The sequence below is a fragment of the Eschrichtius robustus genome, chromosome 5, assembly GCF_028021215.1.
Source record: "Eschrichtius robustus isolate mEscRob2 chromosome 5, mEscRob2.pri, whole genome shotgun sequence".
Lineage (NCBI taxonomy): Eukaryota > Metazoa > Chordata > Mammalia > Artiodactyla > Eschrichtiidae > Eschrichtius > Eschrichtius robustus.
Genome location: NC_090828.1, coordinates 63,641,635 through 63,655,282, shown reverse-complemented (window position 1 = coordinate 63,655,282; position 13,648 = coordinate 63,641,635). Strand labels below are relative to the sequence as shown.

The following is a 13,648-nucleotide window of genomic DNA, read 5'->3' as shown; positions in this document are numbered from 1 at the left end:
TTAAAGGGTACGAACTTGCAACTAGAAGATTAGTAAGTTCTGGAGATCTAATACACAGCACGGTGATAACAGTCAACAATACTGTATTGTGTACTTCAAAATTGCTAAGAGACTAGATCTTAAATGTCCTTATCACAAAAAAGAAATAATAATTATGTGATGTGATAAAGGTACTAGCTACAGCTACAGTGGTAATCATATTGCAATAAATAAATGTATCAAATCAACATGTTGTATACCTTAAACTGACACAATGTTATATGTCAACTATATATCAATTAAAAAATTAACTAATTAATTTTTTGGAAGGGTGAATTTGCCCTTTCGTTTTAGCTGGGACATCATCTTTTCCTGCCCTCAGACATCTGCACTTCTGGTTCTTGGGCCTTCAGATTCCAACTGGAACTACACCACTGGCTTCCCTGGGTCTCCAGTTTGCAGATGGCAGATCGTAGGACTTCTCAGCCTCTATAATCACATGACTCATAATAAATCTCTTTCTATGTATCTATATATAATCCTATTCTTTCTGTGCCTTTGCAGAACCCTGACTAGTTCAGTTAGTATTCTATGAGATTGTTTATTTCTTATAGGAGAATAACACAGCTTAGCTGTGAGTGCCAGGCCAGCAACCAAATATCTGGGACTGTTCTTTTGTTTGTTTTCTTTCTCAGCATTCAATGCATCACTCTGGACTTCGGTAGTCCACTCCAAGGAGCTATATTTTAAAAGACACACTCTCTCCAGTGCTACAGGACATGCATCGGTTGTTCAGTCAGAAACGGAAGCTAGGGGACTTCCCTGGTGGTGTAGTGGTTAAGAATCAGCCTGCCAATGCAGGGAACACGGGTTCGAGCCCTGGTCTGGGAAGATCCCACATGCCACGGAGCAACTAAGCCCATGCACCACAACTACTGAGCCTGCGCTTTAGAGCCCACGAGCCACAACTACTGAAGCCCGTGCGCCTAGAGCCCGTGCTCCACAACAAGAGAAGCCACCGCAATGAGAAGCCCATGCACTGCAATGAAGAGTAGCCCCCTCTTGCCGCAACTAGAGAAAGCCAGCATGCACCAACGAAGACCCAACACAGCCATAAATAAATAAATAAATTATAAAAAGAGAAAAAAAAAAAAAAAGAAACGGAAGCTAGTTGCCTTATCTCTGGTCAATTCCGTGATGACTTTTAAAGGCCATTGTGTTGAAAATGTTAATTACTTGTGTGCACCCACAAAGATAGTAGTAATTTTATAACACTACATTTGGAGAAGTGCAATGAGATACTAAAATTACTAGAAAGAATAAACGAAGACTTTGCTTGTGGTATTTTCCAGAAAAAAACGATGTTTCCAAAATTAGATGTTAGATGAATGGCCTCATACCATTATAAGTGTATCCTGATGGACCGTTAGACCATGTTTTCCCCACTGGTTAATTCCCTTTTTATTAGATGAGATCCTGGGAAATTCTTAGAGCAGATGCTGGAGAACATCTCTGTTAGTCTCTGAAACCCTGGAAACATAGTGGGAATCTAGATTTCAGTGACAAGCACATTTGTTGTACAGGGTGGTGAGAGCATGTCTCTTCCTCACTTGGTACATTTATGATTTAAGAGTGCAAGCAGATGTCATGTCATCTAATTCTACTCTCTCAGCTATTATCTATAGCATTTAAGCTAACAATTTGCTCTGGAGCTTCCTGAAGCGTGTGAAAGGTACTTGGGTATCATGCATTGCAAGAAGCTTTAATTAGGGTTTCTTAACAATTTACAATAACAAAATTGTACTTTAACCCACACAAAAGAACTCAGATTTGAAAATAACTTACCAAGCTATTTCCTCTTCACTCTGCCTTTTTATATAGTAAATTATTTTAATCTCTAAAAAATCTCTTTGGGAACAGATTGAGAATTTTCAAGGTCTCCCAGAAAAATTGTCTTTCAATAAACAAGAGAATATAGAAGTTAAAAGTAGGAAATAAAGCTTTCTAAGCACTGATCAGCAGATTTTGGCCACCTAATCATGGAATCCCCCAAGAATTCTGAATCGCCCACGCCAACACCAGTTTCCCCCTCTGCCAAATGGTACGTGGTCTATACCCTGAGTACTACCTGCGCTTCTGTTTAACTCTCCAGGGTCAAAGTTTCTTTTTCTTTGATAAAATGTGTAACCTTATCAACACAGAAATCCACATTAGAGAACAGTCTCCTGACCTTTATTGGTAGTAATAGCAAGGATTTTTCTACCTTAGAACATTAGCAACAGCATTCTGGAAGACAACTGCCGGGGAGGAGAGAGAGGAGACAGAGAGCAACACCTGGATGGTCGCCCAAGAGAACCTGGGACAGTGAGAGACCTCAGAGAAGGGGCGAAGGGAGCAGCGGCACAGGGGGTTGAGGCTGTCAAAGCTGGAGGAGATACAGGCTCTATAGGCCGTGCCAGGAGGAAATCAAAGATCCTGAGGCCAACACGTCAGAGCCCACCATGGGCCATCACACCAAGGCTGCTAGTGTGACCTCAAGACACCAGCCTGGAGCAAAAGATGAGTGGGCTGACCTTCACCAAAAGCTGGGTCAACACTAGCAACTGGCTGTTGATACTGCAGAAGAATTGGGAAAGAAAGGAAGGGAGGGAGGGAGGAAGGAAAGAAGGGAAGAAGGAAGGAAGGAAGGAAGGAAGGAAGGAAGGAAGGAAGGAAGGAAGGAAGGAAGGAAGGAAGGAAAGAGGGAAGGAAGGAAGGAAGGGGGAAGGAAAGAGAGAAGGAAGGAAGGAGGGAGGTAAGGAAGGAAGGAGGGAGGTAAGGAAGGAACAGGTTGGGGTAAAAACAGTTCTCCCAGGAGCTGGAATCCTTCCAGGCTGAAGGATATGATAATAATCAGGACATTCAGCCCACTGCCTGGTTTTGTACATAACGTTTTCTTGGGACACAGTCATGCCTATTTGTTTTCATTTTGCCCTTGGCTGCTTTGGGGCTACAATGGCAGAGTCGAGTTGCTGTGACAGAGACCATTCCCACCTTCCCGCCAATGCCTCAACATTCACTGTCTAGCTCTTCACAGATATGTTTGCAGACCCCTGCATTATGAAGTCAGTTCAGGACAGCCCGAAGGCCGGGGAGAAATCTTTGGAGAGCTGATTTACCCAACCTAAGAATCTTACGGCACACCAGCCCTCCAACCTGCCTGTCCTCATGGAGCTTACATTGTGACAGGGAAGGCAGATGACACGTAAGAAGTAAGCCCTGTGACTGTGAGTAGAAGAGAAGTACAGGCTTCCCCTAGGCCCTCAAGCAGGGCCCTTGTCTAGAGAGTAGGGGAAGGCTCTGGAACCAGCACAGTTAGCACGGGACCTTGAACATGGGGAAAGTTAGCCAAGGGAGCAGGAGAGAGAAGGCCGTTCCAGGCTCATGCAAAGGCCCAGACTCAAAAGACAATACATAGGTTCAAGGACCCAAGGGTGTCCAGTGAGTCTGAGGGAACGTGGATGGGGCAGTTCTGGGGGATGTGGCTTCTTCATTCCTCAGGGCCCCATAATCCTTAATGCTGAGGACTTAGGCCCTTATCCCCAGGGCAATGGGAACTAGTAAGGGCTTTTAGGCAAGAAAAGGGTAGGATCGTATTTATACTTTCAAAAAACACAGCACTCTGATAAGCCCACACCCAGAGAGACAGGGAGATCGGGCTGGGAAGGACAGAAATCTCCCAGGCCCAGCAGCGGTGCCCCCTCATTTACCAAGGCCAGGGGCATATGCAGTTCACTTCACTCCTGGGCAGACAAGCCTGAGGTGACCAAATGAGACAGTCTGTGTGATGCAAGACAGCCAAGCCAACGGTGCCCAGGCTCTTGTCACTTTAGGACACAGCTTCTCAACTCTACCAGTGTTCTCGGCTTTGAATTTTCTCTGGGGAGATCTGTTCTGCATTCCGGTTCATTTTCTTCCGAATGCTATTTTTGAAACACGTTGATGTTGCCTAGACTGAATTCAGGAGGAAGAGGCTGAGATTTGTCCACGTTTAGGCCTCGATGGTAAGGAGGTTCTAAATGCCCTAGCAGCCACTGAGGAGCTGGGAGGCCAGCGAGGGGCGGGGACACCCTCCCCACCTCGCATCACACTGTGAACATTGGCTTTAGCTTTTCTCTCGTGAAGTCTTCGCCTCTGTGAAACCATTCAAGGCCGCCAGCACCACACTCTCCCTTCCCTGAGCTGCGCAGAGAGAGCAGAACTGCTCCTGCCCCTGGTGAATTTGGAAGTCCCTTTTGAAGTCACAAATTCCGATTTTTTTTAAAAAAGCCCTTAACAAGTCTTTCACTGCTGACATTTAGGTATGTAGGAAGGGCACCCTTATTATGATCAAACCCAGCAAATGATTTCTTTCTCCAAAGGATCATTAAAGGAGAAAAGAAATATTGATTTATACTAAGAAGCAAGAAAAATAGAAAAATACTGCCTTGCAGATAAGCAGGTGTGTGTCAACAACGTGGAGACACTGTCCCAGGATAAGATGAAACAGAGGCCCTTTAGCCGTGGGGGCTACAGCTGACTGAGAAGGGAAAGCAATACACAGTGATCCTCAAGGGGCAGACGGATAGGCCTGCTTCACAGAATCGCAAATGAGACGGAGAACTAAGGAACTGCTCTTGGAGAAAACAGGATTTAACACCAAAGTTCCTCCCTGTTCTTCTTCCTGGTCTCTATATGTGTAGTTCTTTCACCTTCATAAAGCAAAGTAAACCTAATACTTGATTCCTGCTAAGGAACTCGGCATTTTCTAGCAATTTCAGTGTCTTTTAAAACCACAGAGTGAGCAGTGTTTTTTTCCTAGATTACTTCCAAATCCACTTCCAGCATTCATCAGCAAATATTTGTCACCGTTACTCTTAGTAGTAGGACACACAAATTATTCAAGGGCTTACAATTTAGTGGGGAGAAGGGCATGTAAACAGCTAGGCAGGGAGATGGAGGCTTCAAACAGATAATGACAAGAGTGGTACAGGCAGAGTAGGAGGGTAACTAAGTCTGGGGGAGGGGGGCATAAGGTGAGGGTTGGCTGCACACAGAAAGAACCTCTATTAAGAAATAGCCAGGGGGCTTCCCTGGTGGCACAGTGGTTGAGAATCTGCCTGCCAATGCAGGGGACACGGGTTCGAGCCCTGGTCTGGGAAGATCCCACATGCCGCGGAGCAACTAGGCCCGTGAGCCACAGCTGCTGAGCCTGCGCGTCTGGAGCTTGTGCTCCGCAACAAGAGAGGCTGCGACAGTGAGAGGCCCGCGCACCGTGATGAAGAGTGGCCCCCACTCGCCGCAACTAGAGAAAGCCCTCGCAGAGAAACCCAACTCGCACAGAAGACCCAACACAGCCAAAAATAAATAAATATTTAAAAAACAAAAAAAAGAAAAAAGAAATAGCCAATAGGGGCTTCCCTGGTGGTGCAGTGGTTAGGAATCCGCCTGCCAGCCGCATAGCACAGGGAGATCAGCTCGGTGCTTTGTGACCACCTAGAGGGGTGGGATAGGCAGGGAGGGAGGGAGGGAGGGAGGGAGACGCAAGAGGGAAGTGATATGGGGATATATGTATATGTATAACTGATTCACTTTGTTATAAAGCAGAAACTAACACACCATTGTAAAGCAATTATACTCCTATAAAGATGTTAAAAAAAAAAAAACAATCCGCCTGCCAATACAGGGCACACGGGTTTGAGCCCTGCTCCGGGAAGATCCCACATACTGCAGAGCAACTAAGCCCGTGCACCACAACTACTGAGCCCGCGTGCCTAGAGCCCGTGCTCCGCAACAAGAGACGCCACTGCAGTGAGAAGCCCGCGCACCGCAACGAAGAGTAACCCCCGCTCGCTGCAACTAGAGAAAGCCTGCACGCAGCAGCGAAGACCCAACGCAGACAAAAATAAATAAATAAATAAATGTATTAAAAAAAAAAAAAAAAAGAAATAGCCTGTAAATAAGTTAATACCTTAAAAGTTTAGTAATAACCACTATTAGATCCCAATGTTGAGTTCTAAGTACAATCATTATAATTTGCCTCTAAAATGTCTAGAAAGCTATTCCCCCCTTCAAAACGTTAGAAAAACCATACTTTATTCTCAGTCTTAAATGTGAATGATATTTGATCAATGTGTTCAAATCATCAGCAACATGTGATTTCTACTGGCTAGGGAAACTGAAAAATGGAAATAAGATTCTAGAATCCACCTTTTCCCCTTCTAGCCATGAATCCAGAGCTCATATTTTCCAGCATCTGAATTATTGAAAACTAGAAGAATGGAGTCGGTATAGTTCTGTATTAAACCAGCACCAGCTTTCTGGGGTAAGATTTGTGGTGGTCAGTGCATACAGAATTGTGCTTTCATAAGGCCAGGTTTAAAAAGTTCAGTAACGTTTTTACTTTGCGCTGATTATTCAATCTATTTGCCCATTTGCACCACACGCACCCAGATACCACACACACTCACACACATTCTCAAGAAAATTGATGCATAAAAAAAAAGTATTACTATAAATGAGATAGCAACAAAGATTCATCTGTATTATACACAATATTATGAAATCATTAATGTATTCTGCAAGTTCCTAGCCAAGCCTTGTAGCATTGTTTATTGCATAACAAGAGGCCAGCCTTTAATGAATCAGAAACACAACACGCCACAAAGTAAGACTTAGAGGAGATGAATTTGCAGAACACAGTCTTCACATGCTCTAGACGATACATGTCACTTACCTGTGAACGTGAAATTGAAGAAGCCAGAAGAAACAATGGACTCCACTGTGGAGAGTCACAAAGTTTTCTAACCCGTTCCAACTTCAGTTTTCATCATTGTAAAGCACTGAACAGAATTCAAGCTTTTTCGAGAACACTATCTATTTGCTTAAGGGTCAGTGCCCTGAAGGTCAGTCTAAGCAGAGTTCAATGACATCTGAGGAAAGGTTGAACACACTCAAAATAATAACCCCAAACACAGAGTGCACTTGGGAATCCCTCTGAGGGTGTCAAAAGGCTTTGGAAAGTGTTGATTCAGCTTCAAAGGAGAGGTGAGACGCCAGCAGGGGGTGCCCAGCAAGAGCACTGTGACTCTGGCCATGTCCAACTCTTCTGTTTATAGGCCATTATTTTTGAAGAGTTACTTGAAAACATAACAAGGCAGAAAAAAATACCTTAAAGCTTTTCCTCCTCAATTTAAAAGATCACTCTTGGAAAATCTTTAGGTTGCAGGCGCTGATATTCCTGCCCCAGCCCCAGGGTTTCGTGGAGACAGATAACCTCAAAGAACACCTGAAACAGCCTTTTGCTCAAAACTCTGAGTGCTCAGATGACCCTTGCACCCTGGTCTGAACAGTCAATAACCTCAGGCTCTACCCACCAGATGAAGCCCTGTGTAAGTAAAGATTAATGATTTTTTTAAAGGTTCAAAAGAACAGAAAACCAAGTCAAATCAACACATATAGCTTCTCCAACAGCTTTGTGCTGCCACCCATATCCGTTCCTCTCTCTTCTTGTTGGTCCTTCCATCTTCTCAAATGTTCTTATTTCTTCTTTCTCTCCCTACCTGAGTGAACCCTTTCCTAAACACTCCTCGCTATGGCCTTCAGCAATGAATAGTAAATACCCAACATTGGTCATCACTTTATTGGGTACCTGACTCAGTTGAAGAGTTTAACTTGTACCACCTTATTTGGACCTCTCAGTAACCGTAGGAGTTAGGTGCTATCATTGTTATTCCCATTTTATAGTAGGGGAAACTGAAGCTCAGAGAGGTGAAATAATCCACCCAAGGTCTTACAACTAGTAGGTCGAGAACCTATGCTCCTGACCACTCTAAGCTAACCCTCTTCCACCCCACGCTCTGAAATGCCGTGGATGGACCAATGCTTCCCAGTTTGCAGAAAGCAAGATCAAATTAAATGATAAGATAAAATTTTCTCAATTTAAAATTTTTCGGCCATAAGTTTCTCTTTGAAATTCAGCTTCCACTACTGTTTGTCTCTACTGGAATCTATATACAAGATTTTGATAGTTTGTGATTTAGCCCCAAATTTTTTGTGTTACTATATTTAGATGTTAAAATCTCAATACATCAAGGTCAGCAAAGGCAAGAAAGATTTCTTGATGTTCCCCTATCTAAACTGTTTGAGAATCCCTGGGGTAGGTTGACTTCTGAGACAATGCAAACGTAATAATATTGGGTTTGGCACCAATTAGGACCCAGTAAAAAAAAATCGACACAAAAACCAAAAAGGCAGCACAGCTGTGGGATTGTACCTTTGATTGGGGGAAGATTCTCAATAGAATTTTGCTAACTTTGTTGTGGTGAAACTGTTGACAATAGCCAAAGGGTGAAAATGCTCAGGAGAAAACTGAGCAGAGCTTCTCACTGGTCCTACTGTCCTAAGACCTCCCTTTGTGGGGCATGTAGACCAGGAGGAAGATAGAGCCTGGAGTTTTAGAGCAGGAAACAACATTGCAGATATTTCCTCCACCCCTCAGCTTATAGATGAGAAGTGAGGACAGAGCAGTGACCCCTCCAGAGGCCCTGGGAGTGTTAATGGCATCTTCCTTTGCTCCTTCAACTCTGGCCCCTTGACAGCGTTGGCCCAGGCAGAGTGAATACCGTGTTAATCATTCCTATTTTGTTTCAGCCATAGGTGTGTTTTCTTTATGGTTTATGGTCTGAAAACAGGTAAGGTCGTGGTCCCTGCTGTCCTCCAGTTAAAACATCAACTGTTTGAGTGCTTACTATGTGCCAAACACTGTTCTATCCTCTGAGATACAGGAATGAGCAAAACAGATGAGAATCCCTGTCCTCAGGAGCCTTATACTCTGGTGGGGGGAGGAACTAGACAGTAAAAAAATAAAACATATATGTCAGATGGTGATAAATGCTACGGAGGAAAACATTGCAGGAAAGGGATGTGATAGGGAGCGTGCGTATGTGTGAATGTGTGTATGTGTGCGTGTGGCGGACAGGGGAGGGGACGGAGAGTGTTGCCATTTTAAATCAGGTGGTTGGAGAAGATGACATGTCAGGAATTATGAAAGGACATGAATGAAATAAGGGAGATAAGGGAGAAAGTACATGAGTATCTGGGAAAACCGCAAATGCAAAATCCCTGAAGCAGGGGCACACCTGGTAAGTTTAAGGAACCACAAGAAGTCCGTGTAGCTAGAGTAGAATACGTGGGCGGAGCAGTAGCAGGCAGTATCAGTATGGTGGAAGGAGGGCCGTGGTTCTCAGGCTGTGGCTACTAGACCGGCGGCAGAAGCGTCACCTGTTGGAATTGGAAAATCTGGGCCCTACCCAGACCTACTGAATCAGAAACTCTGCGGATGGCCCCCAGCATGCTGAAGCTTGAGAACCTCTATTGTAGAGCCTTGGCGGTCACTGTAGACCAGTTTGGACCATGTTTCAAAATCATACGCCAAAATGCCTCAGGGAAGACCCCAAACCATGAAGACCAACAGTTGTTTAAAAAATTATATTGAGGATCACTGTGGGCAGTCACTATGGAAGAAACAAAAGAAGTTGCCATTACTTTCATTCCTTGAACCATTTAAGAACAAATTATTGAACATCTATTTGCAAGACACCAGGTCAGGTGTTATGCTGATTTCCAACTTGTAAACATTAAGTTAGTGTCCCTGAGAATGTTCAAATCTTAAAGGGAAGATAAGGCTCCACATAAAAAGCAATTAAGGAAAAAAAAAAGACGAAACAACATCAAATGTCAAAATGTTCAATGCGTCTCAAGTATTTAAAATGTGACACATCAGTGGGGACAGGAATCATCAAAGAAAGAGTGTCAGAAGAGGGGAAATTTGAGTTTTGTCTCAAAGTAGGAGAAGGACCAGGTCAGAAATAAAGCATGAGCAAGGTCACAGAACACATGCAGGCAGCATTGAGAAGGACCAGATGTCTACTGAGAGGAGAGACTAGAAAACGGTGTTTTGTCTGTTGGTAACAGTGGCATCTAGTTTGCTTAAATAGGGAAAAACGGGCAAAGAAGGAATTTTGATTCCAGCAGGATGCGTTGCAGCCAGTCCAAGATCCAGTTCTCTACATAAGCTTTTCAATCCAGGTGGATGTTGGTAAACTAGTATTTTTAGCTTTGGGGAGAAAGAGTGAAGGCAGACACATTATTTTTATTGCTATGTTGCAAATGGCTGTTGAAGGCTCCTCATTTCCACTCTTACTAAGTCTAGGCAATGCCTTACGACACCAGAAAATTAGCTTGTGAAACAGTCCTGTAAAGCAGTGAGCTATCTAGACCTGATTCACTCATTCGTGGCTTCTCGCTGACACTTGTCCAGGCGCATGTTTGAGAATGTCACAATTTTAAATAGCAATGATTAAGAGTGATTAACTAGGCGCCCCTGGTCATGAGCATCAAACCTCAAACTGACATACAGCAAAATAGAGGACTTGCAGCCAAGTTCAACTTGCATGCAACTCTGACGGAGAAGTAGAGGCAGCTGTCCTAATGCTAGAGACTCTCTTCCCATTCAGCCCAGGGGTTTCAGCACACCTCGTGTCAGAGTCCACGCTCCTCTCTCCCGGGATGCAGTCAGGCATCCTTCCCTTTAGACCACAGCCCATCCCACACTAGCTGGTTTGCCACATCCTCACTTCTTTATCGGGTATGGAAGGGTGGTTGCCTGCATTCTCAGGAATTCATTTCAGTATCTCACATGGTCCTTATGGGCATATTCTTTCTTTCTTTTTTTTTAATTTATGTACTTATTTTGGCTGTGTTGGGTCTTCGTTGCTGCATGCGGACTTTCTCTAGTTGCAGTGAGGGGGGCTACTCTTCATTGCGATGCGCAGGCTTCTCATTGCGGTGGCTTCTCTTTGTTGCCGAGCACAGACTCTAGGCACGCCGGCTTCAGTATTTGTGGCGCGTGGACTCCAGAGCGCAGGCTCAGTAGTTGTGGTGCACGGGCTTAGTTGCTCTGTGGCATGTGGGATCTTCCCGGACCAGGGCTCGAACCCATGTCCCCTGCACTGGCAGAAGGATTCTTAACCACTGTGCCACCAGGGAAGTCCCCTTATGGGCATATTCTAAGGACAGTCACTAGTTCTTGTTCTTCCTCTGGACTGTTGTATATGTCTTTATTTTTAATATAAATGAATGTGTGTGTAGTGTGTGTATGTGTGTGTGTGCACATGCATGCCAAGCAGAAACAAAACTCACAATGTATCATATTCTAAGTTATGGTATTTCCCTCTAAATCAGAATTTAAGAAATTATGTCTGGAGGACTTCCCTAGTGGCACAGTGGTTAAGAATCCATCTGCCAGTGCAGGGGACACAGGTTTGAGTCCTGGTCTGGGAAGATCCCACAGGCCACGGAGCAACTAAGCCCGTGCGCCACAACTAGTGAGCCTGTGCTCTAGAGCCTGCGAGCCACAACTACTGAAGCCTGTGCCTAGAGCCCGTGCTCCACAAGAGAAGCTACTGCAATGAGAAGCCCGCGCACCGCAACGAAGAGTAGCCCCAACTCGCCGCAACTGGAGAAAGCCTGTGAGCAGCAATGAAGACCCAACGCAGCCTAAATAAATAAATAAAACCTCATTTAAACAAACAAAAAAAAAAGAAATAAATTATGTCTCGTGATCATGAGGTGACTGACATACTAAAAAATGAAGAGCCACATGCTGACGACAGCAGGGTGGAGAGATAGAGTCTGGGTCCTGATGATATAATTGAACCACTGAACCAACCCTGAAACCAAATACCTCCAGATTTCATGTACTGTGAAATCACTGCTCTTATTATTTAAGCCACCATTACCAGGATATTCTTTCATAGGCAGCTAGGTATATGCTAACAGAAACTCTTTACATTCCTAGATAGCTCCAGAAATTAAATTGCATTATTACTTTTCAAGGAGGGACACAGGTACACAATTTTATACATTCTGAAGATTTCATCATAGAGAATTCAGAAAATGGCACAAGAAAATAAGTAAGAAAAAAAAAAGGAAGTGACAACCCAACTAAGTGACTCTGCAATGATTCATCTCAAATCTTCATTCCAACAACTTCTCATGGTCTCTCTGATTCCCCCACCTAAGTGATTACTGACTTCCCTCTCTTCCTTCAGCCTGATTCCTGAGTGTCACTGCCAGCTCAGATCCACTGGTAAAACATTAAGCGCTGCTCTTCTCCATACTTCTACTTCCTGGATCCCTTTCTTCTTATCAGCCTTGTAAAATACCTATACCTGATACAGTCAACCATTCAAGGTGACAATTTGTCCGTAACCTCACTGATAAGGCCCCAGTGCAAATAAATGCTGCTGTGACTTACTCAAAGCCTAGATTAGCCACATCTTGGCATGATCTTGAGATTGAGCTGGTTTCTCCAAACTCCGCTAAGATTTCTACAACTACTTAGAGCCTGAAAAAATAATCAGCAGTGCTCAAACTGGGTGCTGTAAGTAGCTCACAGTTAAGGAAGCTGTGCTGAAGAGTTTGGTGGCCAGTGAGGCATAGTTGTGGCTTTATATCAGTGAGATCATAGGCAAGCCTGGTATTATTGGCTATAATGTTTCAGGACCAGTCTTTAACATCTGATTATATTTGGTTTATTATTTGAGTGTTCTTGGACCATGTGTGATCAGACTGGTATCTGAATAAAATAAGATAACGTGTGATAAAAAATACCTACACCGGGCTTCCCTGGTGGCGCAGTGGTTGAGAGTCTGCCTGCTAACGCAGGGGACACGGGTTCGAGCCCTGGTCTGGGAAGATCCCACGTGCCGCGGAGCAACTGGGCCCGTGAGCCACAATTACTGAGCCTGCGCGTCTGGAGCCTGTGCTCCGCAACAAGAGAGGCCGCGATAGTGAGAGGCCCGCGCACCGCGATGAAGAGTGGCCCCCGCTTGCCACAACTAGAGAAAGCCCTCGCACAGAAACGAAGACCCAACACAGCCATAAATAAATTAAAAAAAAAAAAAAAACCTACACCTTTTTCATGCATGAAACCTCATTTATCGATTCTAATATCTCCTATGATATCCTAAGTTTCAAAACATTCATATTTAGCTTCTATAATAAGTCTAAAATTCACAGCAATACTTAAGTTTATACATCTTTCCTAATAATTTCCAATGTTGCTTCTCAATTATCACCTTCAAATCTATAAGCCCCTGAACTATTTATAACTCCCAACATAGAGAAACCACTTCCTCTTTTCTTTACACTCCTGCTGGATTCGCATTTTTCAATTTCCCCTTGCAAGGGCCTGCAGCTGTGTTTTTTGACACAGCTGTTAGATTTTGTCATAACTCCAATGACCTTTGCTCTCGTTTTTATTTTACTCACATCATCATAACATTTCTGATAAATCCCTCTTTATAAACTTATGGCCTTTTGAACTTTTTAAACAATCTAATGGGTTTAAAAGGGGAAAGGTGGAGCAAGGGATAAATTAGGAGTTTGGGATTAACATATACACACTATATGTAAAATAAATAACCAACAAGGACCTACTGTATAGCACAGGGAACTATAGTCAAAATTTTGTAATAACCTATACGGGAAAAGAATCTGTAAAAGAATATTTTTATATATATAAATCACTTTGCTGCATACCTGAAATTAACACAACATTGTAAATCAACTTCAATTGTAAATATCT

The 13,648-nt window shown here is 43.7% G+C and overlaps 1 pseudogene; it reads left to right on the top strand.

The window, feature by feature from the left end:
* Nucleotides 1–12,259: 12,259 nt before the first annotated feature.
* Nucleotides 12,260–12,582, top strand: LOC137764635 (ATP synthase subunit g, mitochondrial pseudogene; annotated as a pseudogene).
* Nucleotides 12,583–13,648: the final 1,066 nt, after the last annotated feature.